This window comes from Uloborus diversus, chromosome 8 (genome assembly GCF_026930045.1).
Source record: "Uloborus diversus isolate 005 chromosome 8, Udiv.v.3.1, whole genome shotgun sequence".
NCBI classification, from domain to species: domain Eukaryota; kingdom Metazoa; phylum Arthropoda; class Arachnida; order Araneae; family Uloboridae; genus Uloborus; species Uloborus diversus.
Window position 1 is genome coordinate 105,813,483 of NC_072738.1, and position 19,118 is coordinate 105,832,600.

Genomic DNA, 19,118 nt, shown 5'->3' on the forward strand with positions numbered 1-19,118 from the left:
TAAAATAAAAGATAAGGGTATTAGCTGAATATTTTTGTGTCTGTCGGTTCTTTAGTTTCATCAACACCTAATAAGGTTTCAGAGAATAGTTCGATTCAAAGAAATCGTGTTTTGTTCAAAAGTTTTCGGTCAGGGAACCTTTTAAGTCCATTTAAACATTTTGTTGCTAATTTTGCAACTTATTTTTTTTACAAATGATTCTACTGTGAAAGGTAAGGTTTGTACGGATAGTAAACGAATAGCCAGATTTATTTTGGGCTAAATTTACTTTAAAAATCTCTTGGGGCTACATGCTGATATGTTCATAAAAATAGTTTTTGATTTATTTATTTCAGATGTATATTTTAACAGTTCAATTTCTTTTTATCGCTATTCCCAACCGGAGAAGCTCAATCCCCTTCTTTAAGAAAAAAGCGTTAAGACAAAAACTATTTTTTAGCATTGGAAAATTTAAAAAAAAAAAAATCAGCATGGAATTTAATTTTTGTTTGCATTATTTTTTGCAAATTAAGAGCATAGTGTCAACTACAGGGGGAGGGGTCAGAACCAGTAAAATTAATAAAAGAGGAAAAATAAAATTTTAATTATTTTGACCTCGAAAAAATATAACTTAGAAATTTAATATAAAAATTCAGTAACATATATTAAATCCTCATTAAACGAACTTACTTAACAAAATGGTCGATTCTTAATTAAGTCTCGCAGCTTTATATTTACCCTAAAAGCAGAGGAAAAGAATTATGTTTTAATGAAAGACTCATCTGAGAGGTATCGATTGAGTTTTCGTGGCAGAAATTTGATGCACTCAAAAGTAACACAACTGTGAACTTGTCCCTCAAATCAAGAATTTTTACATGCTTAAAAATAGGAAGTAATTGCTAAAGCTTTCTGGTCACATTTTTTAGCAATTATTTCAAACTTTATTTTCCTAATTATGCTAACAACTACATCTTAAAATAATTGTAGATCTTTGGCTTGTATAGGTTAAACATTTATCGGAAACATATAAATTCTGTTATTCTGTAAAATTCATTTTTCCGTTAGCAAAAATTATCAACTTTTTATGTTGGGGGATTTGAGAGAAGAGGAATGTTAGAAGGAATGGGGAAGCTGTATTTATACCGAATTAACACTTTTGTGACATCGTGACCCACCGGTGGATCTCATTGAACTTCCCAAACATACGTTCGCGTCCATCGGTGGGTGACTTTAGAGGCACTTTATATTGTAACTAAGGCCATATGGGTACTGCATGTACTAGTTAAATAGTTTGCTTTTCAGACTATTTAAATATGGATAAACTCTGCACGAATATAGATAAAGGGATAACCCAAATCGCTAAAGTTACTAAATATGTATCGAGTAAGAAAAGATATTGAAGTTTAAACGCTAGGGAACAGTATTATTGTTAAAATTAAAAAATATGCCCTTCTAAGATGTTCCCAAAGTTGTCCACCGTGAACCCCAAATGTTAACTCAGGTAGCAAAGGAGCCTACGGCAACGAAAGAAAAAACTGGGATACATGAGATTTAAAGATGTTTACGAGAGGTCCCGGGTCCCATTTAAGCTGTCACCCAAATTTAGCAATCTATGCGTGCTATAGTGAATTAAAAGAAAAAAAAAAAAACCTCCGCCATTTTGTTTTGTTTTGTTTTTTCTGGATTCAATATCCATTAGGGTGGAGTGAAAAAAATAAATTTTCGAATTTCAAAACTCCTGAGGTCTCAAAAGTTGCCTTTTAGCATCAATAGGGTACCCTCAAAATGTTAATCTCCTAGGATAATATCTTTAGGTTCCACAATCGTCCCAAAAAAGTCCAAAGTGCCAAAAATCGCTCTTTTTTAAACTTTTTTTACGAAATTTAAAATATATAATTTTGAAAATGCTTAGAGGTGCAAATTATAACTCTATGTAAGGTGAATATCTCCTAAAAGTTTTAGGTCGATAGAGCAATTTCTTCTTATTTTCTAAAAACCACAAAATATACCAAAAATCGACTTTTTTCTTCCATTTTCACACGACTTTGTAAATCACAAATAAGTCAAGTGCACACAATATAAGTATTTTTAACACAGAATCTAAACTTGTTTATGAGTTAAAAAATTTAATTTATTATTCAGGTAATTTATTGCATTACATTTAACAGAACCGTCTTACTTTTAGGGTAGACTGAAAAAAATAAATTTCCGAATTTCGAAACGTACATCTGATTTTCTTTGCAAATGAAAAAGAGCAAAAAGCATTTTACACAACTAATGTTGGATATCATTATACTCTGATACAAGAACTCGACTCAAAAAATACAGGACAAATAACAATTCCGTGCAGAGAAGCTGAAATTATAGAGTATAACATTATTAGTTTCTAAACAAGTAATGAGCATTTAGCAGTCACTTGCTAACTTGGTTATTATCGGTTGTGACGGTATCAACACCATCTGGTGTGGCAGGAGATCTGATTCGACGTTTTAAGTTAAAGCTAAACTAACTCATTCAGTGGTTGATTTTTTCTGCTGTATGCAAATGAACTTACTTTGAGACATTTGATGTAACATTTGAACGGAAAATCGAAAGGACCCACAAGTCATTTTAGTAATTATCAGAAAATATATCAATACCAGCGAATATTTACCACTAGAAAAGTTTAAAAATATATTCTTAGAGAACGTCCCTTCAACTTTAACAGATCTTAGCCCACTTAAGCAGTATATTTGTATGAAATTTGCCAAGATGTTTCATCTAGAGATTTCACAAAGAGCAATATACACTGTATACACAGCGCGTCCACATTTTCACTCTGATTCGCTAAAAGGTATAACTTTAATAGACGACGGCAATCATTACTACCTGGAAAGTACTACAGGACGAAGTTTTTTAGTATCAAGATTGCGTGAGCAATCTCCAGATGAAACATCTTGGGAAATTTCATACGAATGTATAGTTGATGGGAGCTAAGATTTATTCTAGTCTAAGTAGTAGAGACATTCGGCACAAGAATATATTTTTAAATTTCACCAGTGGCAGATTTTCGTAGGCTTTGATATCTTTTCTGTTAGTCACTAAAGGTATTTGAGAGGCCCTTCGTTGTTCCGTTCTAATTTTGCATTAAATGTCTCAATCAATGAACGTTCATTTGCATACCGCAGACGAAATCGACCACTGTATTTGTTTGTTTAGTTTTAACTATAGACGACGAATGACTCCTCCTGTCACACCAGTATTGCTGTAGGTACTGTCGCAACCAATTAAGCAATTTAACCAATAACAACCAAGTTGTCAAATAAATTTTCATCAGCTGTTAGGAAATTAATAATGTTATACTGTATAATTTCAGCTTCTCCGAGCAGAACTTTTATATATCCTGTGTTATTTGAACCGGGTTCTTGTATTAATGATATTTGATAGGAGTTGGAATAAAATGTTTTTTGCTCTTTTTCGTTTACAAAAAGAATCACTTGTACGTTTCGAAATTCATTTTTGTTTTCAGTCTACCCTAAATATAAGGCGGCTCTGTACGCAAATCGAGTCGAGTTAATTCGGACTCCCATAATGGAAAATTCAGTAACAAAGGTTTTTATAATCAAAAAACTAACTGGTAAACAAAATTATTTGTTCTTGTCGGGTGCTTTTTAATGTGATTGTACCATTATGGTATACAAAAACTACAAAAATGATGTGTAACAAAAGCTCTTAAATGTAATGTAATAAATTATCTGAATACTAAAATAAATTTTTTAACTCATAAACAAGTTTAGATTCTGTGTTAAAAATACTTATATTGTGTGCACTTGACTTACTTGTGTTTTACAAGGTCGTGTGAAAATAGAAGAATAAAGTCGATTTTTGGTTTATTTTGTGGTTTTTAGAAAATAAGAAGAAATTGCTCTATCGACCTAAAACTTTTAGGAGATATTAACCTCACATAGAGTTATAATTTGCATCTCTAAGCATTTTCAAAATTATATATTTTAAATTTCGTAAAAAAAAGTTCGAAAAAGAGCATTTTTTGGCAATTTTGGACTTTTTTGGGGCGATTGTGGAACCTAAAGATATTATCCTAGGATGCTAATATTTTGAGGCTACCCTATTGATGCTAAAAGGCAACTTTTGAGAACTCAAGCGTTTTGAAATTCGAAAATTTATTTTTTTCTCTCCACCCTAATATCCATTTGTATAAACATTTGTAATTTCATCCATGTTGTTGAGAACATTTTAAAATGTAAAAATTATTTCTGTTATTGTCTCTTAGTGTAGCTGGTCAAAGTCAAGAAAACGTCTAACATTACTACATCTCCTGGACAAACTATTGATATTTTTTTATATTTTAATTAAAGCATAAATGTAGCTGCCCCACCCTTCCAGCTGTCCCATTCATCCAAGCTGTCCCTTATAGTGTACAATGTACTTAATAGTGTTTAAAATCAATTTCATTAGATTTTTTAAATATTACGTTAATGCGTCTGAAGGAACTCTTACAGCATTGTTGAAAAACTATTTTCTGTCAGCCATCTTGCTTTACGTACACTGTTACTTACTGCATTATTACCATTGTCGTCTCGTTACGTAAATCAGGTGACACGCAAATGATAATAAACTCACCATAATGTAGTTCCCAGTAATTATATATTCATTATGTGAAATCTGTCAAATGTAGTATGACAATGCGTCTTCTACTAAATTCATTGCAGTCATCATATTCAGCTAAGGGATCATTCCACTTTTCCCCTTCAATGGGGTGTTTACAACTGCAGTGTAACAACACAAACATCTTGGCTTTAACAGTCAGAGATTTACGAATTATTTGTGAGCTCTGAGAAAACTAATTTAATGCGTTAAAGGAAAAAGGATGAAAAAAAAGCTATAACATTTATATCGATTGCTAAGACGGTGTCCCCTTTAGTATTTTCAATCAATTTGTTGCTATTACTGCGGAATCCCGTTACAACGAACATCAAGAGTTTACAAATCTTGTTCGTTGTAACGGAAATTCCGTTGTGATAGAATTCAAACAATGTAATGGAAATTAAAAAGTGACTGAAAATGTATTTCGTTGAAATGAATATTCCGTTGTACTCGTATTTGATGTAACAGGATTTCACAGTTTTCTAATTTTCATAAAGTAATTTAGTCTCGTTTATTTTGAATAACGTAACTAAAACAAAAAGGACGAGAAAAATATATTTATTTGAAATTTTGTGCTTCATTGAAGTTTTGTTTTCATTTTCCCCGTCATATAACACGATTTAAATTTTTTATTAAATTACAACATGTGATCGAGTTGAAAAAAGCCACTCGCGCGTTCAGAGTTTACAAGAATTGTTAAGTTGCTGTTCATCAGGTCAAGCAATAGGAAAAAAAGCAAAATAATTCATGTTTTATCTGCACACTGTGTAGAAAAGGAAATGTACGATATTAAATGCTCTTCAAAAGATTCTACCCATGTTGTGGCAACGATCCATTTGATTTTTTGGCAGCGGATATTTTGATTCACTATTAGTAGCGTTATAAAAACTTGTTTTATTTTATAATCACTGGATTTTACTCATATGACGAATATGAGTAGGGCATATACAGACTTACTATTGCATGAAAAATGTTGAGAAAAGCTATAAAAAAAATTGAATTTTGACATTTTGAATTCAAATTATGTTTTTTGCAATCACGAGTGTGTGTGTGTGTGTGTGTGTATGTAGGCGTGTGTGTTTGTGTGTGGGGGTATGTGTGTTTGTGTGTAGGGGGTATGTTTGCGTAGGCATGTGTGTTTGTGTCTGTGTGCAGCCATGAGTGTTGGTAGTTGTGTGTATGAGTGTTTGTGCGTGTGGGGGCGTGGTATGTGTATGTGTGTGTAGGCATATGTGTTTGTGTCTGTGTGCAGGCATGAATATGTGGGTAGTTGTGCGTATGTGTGTGTATGTATGCGTGTTTGTATGTGTTTGTGTATGTGTGTAGGTGTATGTATGTATGTATGTATGTATGTGTTTGCGTGTGTGTATACGTGCGTGTATGTATGCGTGAAAGTGTAGGATATTGACGCAACCTGGAGATGGCTTTCACTATAGGAGCAGCATCGTGAGGAGCCGGTCGACGGTGACGCGGCAGAGGGTGCTGGTGGGAAAATAAAATGATAGCACGCCAAAAGCAGTCAAATGAGAACAATAAGCAATCGTGATTGCTCAATAAAAAGAGAATGAGATTTCACTTATTTTCTTATAAGGATCCGTGTAGCTTAAAATCAGGAAAATAAGATTATAATGAGACTATTTCGAATCCAATGAATCGTTAGTTTTCTTTTACAACACGTCTAAGTAAAAACTTTCAAAAGACTTTATTTAAAAAAAAAAGCTTTCAAGCCGAAACAATACATGTACTAATGGACGCCACAGAGTTGAATTTTCATCTCAGTCACTGTTAATGCTCGTAAGTGACGTCATGTGAATAAAATTACAATTATATTTATTACCAAATTTAAAATAGAAGCTTACAATCGTTATCGATGCTGTAGAAATGCTACCTAATTGACTCTGTCGTTTTTTTTTCAATATTTTTTTTAATTTACATCTATGGTTATTTAAAGAAATGTTTAAGCATCGGTTTTTTTCTCATGCGAGTTTGAAAAATTGAATTTCATAATTTACCCAAGCCTTTACGGGGAAAACGCAGTAATATAAGAGTTGAAACCAAAAATTCCTCCTGTCATCGCTTTCTTTGGCGTGCTAGAAATTCTTGCAAGATCTCGGCATAGTGAGTGTTTCTTCTTCCTACTGGAAACATACGGGTTGTTTAAACACATTTATACAAGAAAGAATGAATCTAATTTCAAATATTAGCAGAGGATTTATTGTAAAGTGAAGTATTTTTTCGTAGTATTTCGCAATACTAGTCAATGCACTGTGCTTATCGGTTTGACAAGCGTGACCAAAAAGATATAGCTGAAATTTGAAGTAATTTTATAGAAATTACTCTTAGTATTTAAACAAAACAAGACTAAAAGTTTTGTAAAAATCACAGCAATCGGTTAATTAAAAAGAACATCATTGAAAGTTCCAGAAAAATGTGAAGTTGTCCGCAAGAAAAAAACTTATTAAAAGGCCACAAAAGTTTCATAAAGATTCAAAATTTAAACACGAGAAGACAAAAAGCTACCATAATTTCAGCAATTTGAACTTTTTCGATAATCTGGAACGTTGCAAGTTATTTTAATTACCCCATATTATGGCATCAAAAAGAAAGATGACGTAAATGGAAAACTTATGTGCATAACTTTCTTTGAAAGAGTTTATTGAGTTGTTATTGAATGAACCATCTACTATTTGTAGTACAATCTAATAAAAAAATTTCCTAACTCAACTGATGAGGGAAAGAAATATTTCATTGTTCCTATTGAGAAATTGAAATCCTACTAACCTCCTATTTCATTAATAAGTAATAAATATTTATTTTTTTCTCATGTTTTCGCTTTTTCTGATCTACCTTAATACATGTAGCTTCATCTCCTTTCTTAGAAAACAAAGAACTTAAGTATCCTTCATGTAATTTCGAAAACTTATCGTTCACTAGTCAAAATCTATTGAGAAGTTAAATACTACATACGTCTATAAAAAAAGTCACAAGTTCTTATTTTACATTATACTAGCTTTATATATGTTTTATTCCCGTCACGTGTTTACTTGCTGCCTAAATCGGCTCTATTTAGTTTATGTTTTTCCACATCTCTTCTTGCTTTTTCTGCAGTTCAATAGAAAACGATACTTTTGGCTTTCCCTGATTTATTTCACGGTTATTTGTTTTCATACTTAAGAAAAATTTCGAAAGAGTTTTTAATCATGTAAATTTTTTGCAGATTAAATTGCAAAGTTTAGTTTATAAAGTTTTTTTAAACATTTTCTCCCCACTAATTTGGCTGCGTAAATCGCTTTGGCAGACTTATTACGACCCCATCATCCAATCTTTATGCAAAGTCATAAAGACACAAACGTCAGTGGAACAGAGAATTTTTGACGCTCATTTTCCCACCGAAAGGGTACTCCTGAGCTAGCATGATAGGATATTGCACTAAGAATTTAATTTAGCGAAGGGTGCCTATAAGTCAAAGGGAATCCTTGAACTGTCGAATGATCTACAATGACACAATGTGCGACATTAGTGCTAATGATTATTCTTTTTTCCAAAGCAATTGTTCGAAAAAACGTGGAAATGTCAGTATGACTTGTATGGGTTACCTTATCTTCATTCACCAACAATTTAGTTTCAAAAAGGACAACGAGTGTGCTGATAGAGCTTGTTCTCATCCACCTTTCCTTTTACCCTGACTGATCCTACACAGTAAAAAACTTCCGAAACGTTACTAGGTATTTCCGTGTAACGTTTCGGGGATTCAATGGTTTTTACCCACTTTCTGGAAAAATCAAGTATCATTATCAAAAAGTTTCCTGAATTGTTACAAGTCGCACGAATGAAGACTTCCCACTGTTGTGAAAAATATTTTTATCTCCCAGTTTAAAGATTAACCGAGCGTATTTATAAAGTGCATCGGCTTGAGCTCCACTGGGGTCCGTCCAGTCTGATCAGGCATCCAAAGGGCGGAAATCAGTCTATGGATTACGTAGCTTTGCCAGAATTGCAGGCGAGTAAAATTCTTGATACTTACTTGCAATTCCGTCTTAGCTTCGGCCATGTTTGCAAGACTGCATTTTGAGCTTTCCTGGAAACGCAGGAAGGTGCCAAGTTATTGTATTAGACATACCTAAACTTTACTCTCAAGTTCCAGAGACACAACTGGCTTTAAGCGGAAAGATTTCTGAATATTTCAGGTAGCTTTCGGGATAATTTCAGAAATGTTACTGAATTTTAGCAGAAAACGTTACTGGTTTTTGCAAGATATGTTACTGGAAGAAATTGGGCACATAAGCTGCCCATTACTTTCCAGGAACGTTTCTGAATCGTTTTCACAGTGTACAAGTGATTCATCAAAATCTTGCTTGCACTGATTGTTTATTTATTATAAACATCAACGGCAAGTTAATTCGAAAAGGGCAAAATTACTAAAACTTAATTTAATACGATTATTAATTGAACGCATATTCTTTGCTTAGGATCAGCAAATTCATCTCCATGTTATAAATTCCATGCATATTTCAAATGTTGTCTAACAATTCATTGTGTTTTCGAATGAATTTAGGAGTCCTATCTGATATTGAAAGCAAAATCTTTCTCTGATTTCCTCGTATAAACATTATTTCAAATATTTTCGTTAAGACCGTATCTTTATTTTGTTTCCCATGATAATGTTATGCATCAATATTCGCGCTGTACTTGTTATCAAAATATGTATTATGAGATATGTTAGATTATAATTTAGTTATTATGAAACTATACGGTAAGTGAATACATATGCAAGTTAAAAAGAATTCACTGCTTGCCAAATATTGAATAATGTTTCTCTCCTTATTCAGATATTTCAAGATAAAATATAACTCAATAACGATTCAGCTATTTTCAACATTACCAATCTTCATTTTGTAGTTGCAACGACTTTCAAATTGTTCAATTTCCTAACAAATAACTTAAGCAAAACTTCTTAAAGTCTTGTGAATATCAATAGGATTTAAGCCAATAATGAGAACTGTATTTCCCATGGCAATCATTCTTGTATGTTAACATTTACCGACATTACTTGGCAAATGCGTTACTGTTGAGAACATTTAAAATGTTATTTAGGTATTACAAATATATTTAATGCAACAGACTTAATGCACAAAACTTAGTTCAGCTTAAATTTTAAAGCTTACTCAAAATATAAACCCTTAAATATCAGAATAAAAATGTATTTAAAATCATGGTAACGATTTTTTTTTTCTTGAACAAAATGAATTTTGGTGACTGGCTCTTGATTTTTCTTTCAAATCTCATTAAAAAAAAGTTTGCAAGTCAGCTAGACGTACTTGATTTGAAACTGTTATTTTTCCATTTTTCCTCTTTTTACAGTCCGGTGCAACCAAATTTATGTTATGAACAGCTCTTTTCTTTTTTTCTTTTTTTTTTGCATTTAATGCCGGTTATTCAGCAGTAGCTTATGGCTCAACGCTTCAAAGAAATACTTATATACCTATTTGAAATTTGAAGAAATTAGATTTATTTGTATGTTTGTGCACTGTAAAAAAATTCCGAAACGTTACTGGTTATTTCCGTGGAACGTTTCGTGATTTCAGAGGTTTTCACCTATTTCCCCAAAAAATCAAGTATCTTCGCAAAAAAGTTTCCTGAATTCCTAAAAGATGCACGAATGCAGACCTTGCACTGGTGTGGAAAATATTTTTTGCTACCAGTTTAAATATTGATGGAGCGTGTTTATTAAGTGGCTTTAGATTGTTCGTGGCCCGTCCGGATTGACTAAGCTTCCAATGGGAGCAAATAAGTCACTGGATAGCTACAGCTTTGCAAGGCAGGAATTGCAGGCAAGGAATCTGCTTGCTTCGTGCTTGCAATTTTCGCGTAGCTTGGCCACGGTTGCTCTAATATGTCTGGAGCTTTCTTGGTAAATCAGGAAGGTTTTAATCAAATAAATTAAACCTATTAAATTTTTCTAGAAGGTTTAAGTCTGGCTTTAATAGGGGAGATTTCTTAATATTTCATAAAGGTTACTGGCTTTTATCGGAAAACGTTCCCGGTTTTTGTAAGATATGTTACTGGCTGAAATTGGGCACATCAGTTGCCTATTATTTTCCAGGAACGTTTCCGAATCGTTTTTACAGTGTGTGTTCGTTACCCCTCCATCCTATATTTATTTTTAACATACAGAAAATTTACTTTTTTTTCCATTTCATCAACGAGGCTTCGTAAGAGACCTTAGCCTTTTAGAGACCTAATGCAATTTCCCAATATGGCATCCCGTCTTTCATGTATCGTCATTTTGGCTTGGATGTCAACGGCAACGGGAAATCTGATGCAATGTTTCCCATCAGAAGATGGGAACCTGGTTCTTATGATGAAAAATTGCGCTAGGATTTTAATTTTGGCCAAGAGTGTATGAGCCAAATAAGCGCTTAAGGGATCTTTAACGCGTCACACAATCACGAGATATGGAGTCCGAGATTTCGCGCTTCTCAAAATTCCATAGATTAGATTCTTCAACCTTCGGTTTAGAACTTGGAGCTAAAATAGTTTTTTTTTTTTAAGTTACATTTTAGTTGAAAAAGTAGAGTCAGTATCTGTAACAGCCAGATAAAATTATAATGCAAAATGGCTTTTGATAACACATTGCTTTCTTATTTACGCTTTCGGAAAAGAAAATACATTGAAAATAATAAAAAAAGAAAAACAATCATTTTTGTTTTGAAAAACCAAGACTAGAATACGTGAAATACACCGCCAGCTCAGTGATGACTGAGCTGGCGGTGTATTTAGAATGTTTAGAATTTACATTTTTTCCTATTTTTTCAAAAGACATTACGGATAAAATGCTTTGTTTTGAGACTTTAAAGAAAATAAGTTAAAAGTTTGACTATTGAGTCTTACTAACTGTCTAACCATGAATTGTATGGAATTGGCAAGCGTCCAGTTAAAATGAGTCTATCTGAATGAGGGGGAAAATAAAGATTTGATGCGCTTGTTCCTTTCATTTGAATAAGACTCTGCTTAGTTTAGAGGCTAACTACATTTGAAAAAGCTTTCATCCATGAAAACTAATACATGCGTCCATGTCTGCTTTTCCATACATTCCGTGGTCAGACAGTACCATGTACGTATTTTAATACTCCACCCTTTTAACACGAGCACTCAGAATATAAAACTCTTAAAATTTATGGACAATATGATGATTTAAATTTCAAAAACATTTATGTACAATATGGTATACCATCGGTTGAATAGATATGCAACCAATGTGGTATTTCTTTTAACAGTCAATTCAAAGCTTAGTGTGTTTCAGGACATAAATCTCTAGTCAATAAAATTGCGTATATATTTCAAACGTTATCCTCGCTCCATTTTGTAGAACCGGTTGAATTTCCGCTCAGTAACTACACTTTCTCTTTTAAAGATATCATAAGCAAAATCTCTGCAAGACTTCGTCGCTTTGAAATGGTTTAACCGATAAAAAAAATTAAGAAAAACCTCCTTTCCAATAAAAACGGATCTTTCAAGGATAAGAATGCATGAAGAAACGTGAAGAAATTTTAGGACGAGTAAATCAAAGCACGTGATCCGAGGTGAAGACACGTGCCACGAATGTTTCATCCTGTGAGGGTGGAGGAAACGATGCTTGTTCTGGCGGGAGAAAATAGCCTGAACCTGTTTTCATTGAGGCGCCCGGGATCAAAATATTTATAACTTCTCAGCCGTGCAGAATTGCTCCGACAGGCATGTGCAGAGAATAAATTTTTGGTGAAGGGAAATCCTTTTTTTCTGCATATTATTGCCCTATTTTTCAAGATTCGAGCCATGATTTAAGCGAATTTTCAAGTTGAAAAAGCTGTATTTATGAGCTTGTTTTCCTACGGGAATCTGAGGTTTTGGTTTTGAAGAATGGGCTGGTAGGCCAGTGGATAAATTTTTCAAATACTTGGAATAAATTTCGTCTGTCTGTTTTGGAAAGATTGTTATACAAACTAAAAAGTTTGGAATGTGAAACGTAATCAGTCTAATAAGGTTATAATTTCATGAAGGGAGGTGTAAAAACTAAACCTGGCTCAAAAGGCAATGTTTTGCTTATGTGAGTCATCATGTCTGATACTGTACTAAAGTTGTTCAAGTATGTTGTAAAGCTTTTCTAACTGATAGTTTAATCCTTTAAAGACCATTTCGAGACACATATGTCCGCTAAGTTAAATTTCAATTTAAAAATTATCTAATAGGAATAATTTATAAATTACATTTTTTTCATGTAAAAGGGGCGTTCAAATGAAACCTGATCACGAGTGTAGAGTAACGGTAACGATTTTATTAACTCAAAAATAGTTGTCAAAATTGTTTGCACATTTATCCCTTTTTAACATAGGTCGGTCGATTCCATCTTTGAAGAAGCTTTTAGACAACTGTCGGATTCAGGCCTGGACCCAGTCACACACTTTGTCGCCCATTGTGAATGGATGTCCTCAAATAGCTTGTTTCACAGGTCCAAAAACATCTGACCTCTAAAGCATCTGAAAGTCAGACGGACCCATGAAAGTCACAAAGTGAAAGGTCTGGATTGTACTGTGAATGCTCCAGCGTTTCCCATTGAAACTACTACAATGGCCGTGTCAGACCATTGACCGTGTGTGGGCACCTTTGAAAAACATGCCTGGTATTTTCGACTTACCGCCTAATTCACCATTAACCTGGGGCCACCTAAACCTCGCGGTTAAGCCCGAAACCGGACCTTAACCCAGAGTTACCGCCGATTTCGTATTCACCGTCAACTTTAACTACGCGCTGACAGGTTTCCGAAACCTTGCGTGGTTGAAAAACCTAACCAAGCTCCGGAGCAAGGTTAAAGGCTTGGTTTGCCTTCTGAGCATGCGCATTACAAGTAAACATCAGAAGCAATGGTGGTTCGGTTCGAGGCGATTTTCGCTTGAAGGTAAGATATTTTTATTTCCTGTAAATGAAAGTTTTTAGTTATGTTATTGCTGTTCTGTACTGTATATGGGGGGGGGGGGGGTCAATAGTAATCGTTCATAAATTTCCATTTTGGATTTGATCGGTCGTTTTTTGCGCTTTAAAAGATGCAACTTCATCACTTTCCATTCCTATTCCGTAGTTTATTCAAAATATTTCAGCTTTACGAGTAATGATGTGTCAGTGAACAGAAAAATAGTAATTCCAGAGTTATGGTATGACATATAAATCTCAATATTAATAATTGCACATTTGGTGACTGAGTTGGAAAGTAGTGTGACATATAATATCTACCAAGTAATCTGTATGTACTCGGTACTGCTTGGTCTATTTCTGGTATACTCTGTCAAATTTTAACTATGTTTCCTGCTTATCCCGAGCAATTTTGAAATATTTCACGGATTTTTTTTTAATTTTCAGTTTGCAATCATTTACTACTGTTTGACTCTTAAAATATGACTGTATTGTATATGAAAATTAATAAAAACTGAACATGTAAAGCAAAGTAAAATTTTAATATGCATATGTCACTTCCACCATTCTTTTTAAACGTGGGAAAATTAAAAAATATGGCACTCAAAAGTTTTTTTTATTATTATTACGCCACAAATATTTTATATGTGCAAATTTCTAATATTTTAAAGCTATAATAAATTCCTAAATTAGTTGAAATTTCATCTCATTTAATTCAGTTTTTTGTCTATATTTTAAACTAGTGGTACCCGCACGGCTTTGTCCGTAGTAGAAAATTAAAAGGTCATTTGGTTCCCTGTATATTTACAAATAATGGATGATGAATTTCTCGCCAGTTGGCTATGTTCATTCACTCTCCCATTCCACGTCATGACAATTTTGTAATTTATTCATCCATTTTATGATAATTTTGCTCCGGAAAATGTTCTTAAAATTGATATAGAAAAAGAACAAAATCAAATTTTTGAAAAATCGCTTCGAGGTGCATACCCCCATGCTACAAACTAACTTTGCCAAATTTCATGAAAATCGGCTAAATGGTCTAGCTGCTATGTGTGTTACAGAGATCCAGACATCCTGACAGAGAGACTTTGAGCTTTATTATTAGTAAAAAAGACAATTGTAATTTTTTTCTTAAAATCTGTGAGGGGTGCTTAGTTAAATTTCAAATTCAAAAATATCACTATGTGTGCAAAATTGATTTTAATGTTCCAATAAGTGTAACATGCTTCACATTTATGTCAATGGTTATTATTATTTTTTTTAAGATACTCTGTATTTGACCAAGTACGTACTCGCCCTGAGTGCAGCTTGGTTCCACACTAGTTGAATGTAAAGTAATTTTGAAAAAGTCCTTAATTTCTACATTGTATGAATGTCAGCGTATGCTATGCTATAATCTCTGTATGGCCCCTGCCACATCAACGCCATCCGAAGCAGGGCTGGCAAGTTTCTGCCAGGGCGGTTAAAACCACTGGTAGAAACCGGTTAAAACCGGCGTGGCAAAAACCACTTTCTGCCATATTTTCGGTAGAAACTGGCAAAAACTCTCAAAATGACAAAAAAAAAAAAAAAAAAAAAACTATTGACAGACAGTAGAAAATGCATGGAAAAAATAATTAATTGTTAACCAAAGCACAGTTTAATTCACAATATTATCACAATTCAGAATCAAATGTTACACTGTGTGGACCCAGCAGTTGCTTCTTGGAAAAGGTGGTTCCAAAAATCTAAATAGTTTCTCAATTTAATATGCACGAATGAGAAACTTTAGACTATTCTTGCAACAGAAAAGCTAGCAGGCAATGCATCAAGAAAGAAGCAATATTCATGAAACTTTCAAATTGTATATTTTTTTAAACTGGTTCATCATGTAGTAACTAGGGTAGTGGTAAAAATTCGACTAGTTTCGAGAAGTGGGGCCAATTTGTTTTGCAAAGCTGTGATATTAGGTACAAAATCTAGATTAATATTGGCATGTAAAATTTGACACTTTCTTCTCGAAGCACATGATAATTTCAATCACAAGCGATGTAGATGAAGCTTATTTGCTAGCAAATTACAAACAGGAATGCTATTTTAACTCTGTATGTCACTCTTCTATCCAAAGCACCCATATGATTTTCGTCCTTTGTTAGATTAATCCAAATATTACGAGCATCAGCAATTGAAATGTTCCCTTTCTGAACTAAATCAAGGGCACTATCATAACATTTTATTTTTTACAATGATGAAATGAAGTTTAATTTTTTAGTTTACCTAAACAAATATCATTTAGTAATTACTTTAATTTTTTAAGACAATTTTAAGTTTTTGCCAGTTTTAACCGGTTAAAACCACAGGGCTCGGAGTTGTCCTGGAATTCCTGATTTTTTTTTCATGTCCTGGAATGTCCTTGAATGTTTAAAAATGTCCTGGAATTCCTGGAATATCAAGCCTTTCTTTTTGTTTAAATGAATAAAAAATAAAGTTTTCCCCGTTGAAAAAAAAAAAGCGTGAAAACTGCAATCCCGGGGCCGTGGTAGCCTGATCGGTAAGGCATTGGACTCGGGGCCGGAGGGTCTCGGGTTCGATCCCCGCTGGTCGAAGACCCACCGTCGTCATTAAAGGGGACTGGGCGACGTTAAATATGCTCGTGGTCTCAATGTCCTCCAAGTGAAACGATACCTCTGGGGGTGCTAGCACCAGATAGCTATTAGCTCTTGGACTAGTTCTAAATTCTCATTAACTGTTCGATCCGGTGATGGTGCTGCCATCTATCGGTATATAAAATAATGGAGGCAAGGTACTTAGTATGCAGTCCTCGACATAAATACAGTTGTAGTCAGTTGTGACTCTGAATAGAAATAGAAATAGAAACTGCAATCCCATCGCCGGGCTGTATTCATTTGCCGTCAACCGTCTCCTCAGCTGATCACGTGGGCCATCTAGGTTCAGCGCATGCGCTGTGTGCGAAGCGATCGTGCGCCTCTCGAGGATTGGAGGGTTCACGTTCACACCTTCGCCGCTGTAAAAATACTGGTAGAAAAGAAAGTTCTACGGAGGGAGGGAACGAAGCGGTGCGGGGATTCAAGATGTTCCCTGAATTTTCTATCTGCTCTGCGAGTGTAGGTGCGCGGTGGCGCAGAATGAAGTGAAATGAAATGAACCGTTGTTGTGCATCGTGTTCGCGTAGCTCGTGTAGATTTTATCGCCATCGCAGCTTCTGAGTGCTGTCCGCGTTGCACGTGGATGTTCTTGAGAGAAGTGCTCGATGCACGTGGAGATTTTAGTTTGTGCTCCCTAATTTAACCTGCCAATACATACGGAGCATTGGATTAGTGACTGAAAAAATGCCAAGAGATACCAAATTTTCTTCTTCTTGGTTGGATTGCAAGGACAGAAGTGATGTACTAATAAAAACATGGTGTTCTGCATCAAAAAAAAGTGAACTTTCTGCCCATTGCTTCGTTTGCCTGAAGGATTTCAGCATCGCTAATATGGGATTTGCTGCAGTTCTATCGCATGCTGATGGTGAAAAGCATAAAATTAAAGTGAAAAGCACAGCAAACCAATCCTTTTTTACGTTTAGTAGTCAGCCTAGAAGCAGCTCAGGCGAAGTTGCAAAAGTAGCTTTAGTATCAAAGAGTGGATCAAAATTTATACCAACTTCAGAGGCTGACAAGATTCTCAGAGCTGAAGTACTTTTAATTCTGGAAGCGATTAAAAATAATTTTTCTTTTTCTTCGCTTGGGGATCTTGCAGGACTTTTTTCATCTATTTTTGAAGATTCTGCTATTGCAAAAGGCATAAAATTGTCTGAAAAAAAGGTGATATATGTTGTTAATTTTGGTTTAGCACCATTTTTTAAATCTCACCTTTTTCGAGACATAGGCTCATCGTTTTATGTTTTGCATTTTGATGAAACAACCACAAGTCAAATAAAAAAACAATTTGACTTACACATAGGCTATTGGTCTGATACTAAAAAAAAGGTGATTGTGTCATATTGCCATTCCGAGTTTCTTGGCCATGCTGATGCCAAAGTGATTGTGAGAGTAATATTGGACTTTATTTCAAGCAATGGTCTTGATGCAGAAAAACTTTTGCAATGTTCCATGGATGGACCTGCTGTGAACTTGTGTGCGTTGAAGATGTTAAATGCATCGTTAAATTGCAAACAAATTTCTAGCCTTATTTCATCAAGATCTTTGTAAAGTTGTTAATGAATTTAAAAAATCAAGAGAATTGCTTCTCATTAAAAATGTATTAATATATAATATGTTCATGAGTGTATAATGTATATATGTAACAATGTTTCAACAAACATCTAAACTAAAATGTGTTGCTATCATAATTATTTAGAAAATAGTTTGACATCTCATGAACAGAGTATTTTTTGAAATTTACATGCAAGTTGATATTACTTTAGCTGATAACTTTTTTCTTCTTTTTTTGAGAACTGTTGAAAATACTGAATTTTCATGGGTCTAGCAGCTGCAGTTGCTAGTTTTATTTCATTGTTTATGTCAAGGGTTCCCAATCTTTGCTGCGGCACCCTGGGATTATCTAGGAGAAGACGAAGTGTCCATGGTATCACTAAATCTGCATGTAACACATAGAGTAGGGTGCTAGGAGGAAATTCTAATTCCTCATAGTACCCTCTAATTCCTCATATAGGGGTACCAGAAATCGGAAGAATTTGCGAACCCCTGGTTTATTTTCCTTCTAAATCCATCTTATGGCCTCATCTGCTAGCTGGAGATCATAGTTTTCATTTTATAGTGATGAAAATTAGTAGATATACTTATTGCTGGGACTAAGCAGTACTGCCAGTGTTTCCTGGATAAATAATTAAGTAAATAAACAGATTGAATTACCCATTTATTCTTCTGTGCCATAATAGTTATATATTGTAGGTTCCACTTGCTCCGAAAGTAATCTGTAAAGTCATGAATGATGTCCTGGAATTGTCCTGGAATTTTATTAAAATTATGTCCTGGAATTTTTTAATTTGAACTCCTACCCCTGAAACCAGTTTCTGCGACTGGCATGGCAAAAACTAGTTTCTGCCGGCAGAAAGCCAACCCTGATCCGAAGAGATGGCAATCATCTTTTGCCCTCTCCCCTCACGCAAAGAATAGTAAAGTTCTGAACATTTTTTTAAATTAATTATTGCTTAATTGAACATGTATTCTGAATTCATCAGATCATATGTGACAAAAAAGACAAATATTAAATAAGGCCTGGATCTGCGTGCCTGCAGACTCGACAGGGGGGGGGGGAGGGTATGTCCTTAAGGGGTCTGACGAACCCACAAAATTGAAAAAAAAAAAGTAGCTCACTCAGACTTATTAACGTTGCAAATGCACACTGCTCGCTTCTGTGGAGGGACCCTAGAGATTTTGTTGCCAGGGGGTCCAAAATTTGTAGATCCAGGCCTGAATAAATCTATATCATAGCATTTCAGAAACTATTTTTAAAAAGGAATTATATTGGAGGGGGAAAAAAACCCTTCAAGTACTATGTGGCAAAAGGTTCAATTAATGGGGCTCTCTCTTATCTTGTTA